This window comes from Laccaria bicolor, genomic scaffold, assembly GCF_000143565.1.
Source record: "Laccaria bicolor S238N-H82 LACBIscaffold_54 genomic scaffold, whole genome shotgun sequence".
Classification (NCBI taxonomy): Eukaryota; Fungi; Basidiomycota; class Agaricomycetes; order Agaricales; family Hydnangiaceae; genus Laccaria; species Laccaria bicolor.
Window position 1 is genome coordinate 81,542 of NW_001889925.1, and position 1,579 is coordinate 83,120.

The following is a 1,579-nucleotide window of genomic DNA, read 5'->3' on the forward strand; positions in this document are numbered from 1 at the left end:
TGCAAGTTCATGGTATCTGTGTTTTCGGGCTCCTCCATCATTCTATTGTAAGATTTTCGAGGATTATCAATGCTAGACAAGCAGACACGCAGTGTTGACATTGGATAATTGAAAAATACAGTCGAAGTACATTTAAACTCACAATATATACAAGATATATCTTCTGAGGTCGCGTTGAACAAAGGGGCAAGAAGAAAAGACGAAGATTCGAGCTGCAGAGCCCGAGGCTGCAGTTTCAAGTCATGTGCAGCACGTGGCATGGTTTGCCACGCATCGGCATTCCAAATTGGAAGCCCATGTGATCTTTTCAAACTCTGTTCAGTAGTGATCAGTAGTGAAGCACAGGTATGGGTAGTGACCTGGTCTGATGAGGTCAGACCCTGACCCGGCATCAAGTGACCTGACTTTGATTGACGGGGTCATGATCGGTCAAGGGTTCTGTGAGAACTTGTGTATGCAGAACGTTCAAACATGAGTGTAAAAAAAAACAAAAAAAAACAAGAAAACAACAAAAAAAAACATGGGCATGAGCCTCAATACTCTTTCCAAAAAAGGTCTGACCCCCCATCATGACCCTTGACCTCGTCAAGTCAGTTGATGTGACCCCGGTGACGTGACGTCTCTGACCTCGAGTCAGGCTGACCTGTACAACACTGTCTAAGACTTTGCCTACCTCATCACTTTTCACACTTCTCGGTTCATTCCTGCCTCATGGCACCCCGCCATCTTCATCTCCCTGTTACTTACACTCGAATCCGTCCTCTATGGTGCAAATATCTTGGTTAAGGATGCCCGCTTCATCCACCCCTCCCTAGACATCATCACCTGGCTCCTCTACGGCGTAGGCCACTTCACAATCCCCTTCATTGTCACCGCCTTCATATGCCTCTTCCGCACCAAACAAGCCCTCCACTTCTGGGCCCGCGCATTCGGGTACTTGGCTTCATCATTCAAATCCTCCTCCCATGCTCTGCACCATGGTACAAGCTCATCCACGGCCTCACTCCAGCAAACTACTCCATGAAAGGATCCCCAGGCGGTCTAGCCCGCATCAACGCCCTCTTCCACTCCCACACATACACCGTCACATTCACAAACGCGCCCATCCCATTCAGCGCGTTCCCCTCGTTACACACAGGCTGCGCAACCATTGAAGCTCTCTGCTTATCCCACTTTTTCCCGGCCACCACAAAATACATGGGGGCTTACACAGGCATGTTGTATTGGGCTAAGATGTACCTATCACATCACTACCTTATCGACGTCGTAGGCGGTGTGTGCCTCGCCACTGCCTTCTTCTATCTATTCCTCCCAGACGACCTTAGGGGCTCCGCAGCACTCACGCCCCCACCCAACCTCACTTCTTTGTCCCGGTTCAGGGGCAGGTCAAAGTACGAAGTCTACGATTTGGAGGATCCGCGTAGGGGAGGGGGAGGAGGGATAAACGGGACAGTGGATACTGCGGATTTCGAACTGAGCGAGACGAGTTCGGATGACGAGGAAGTGACATCACGTATCGCTCCCTGTGCCTGGTTGGGGTCCTCTAGAGTCCCCGCAGCATCAAGCTGCACTGCCGTGT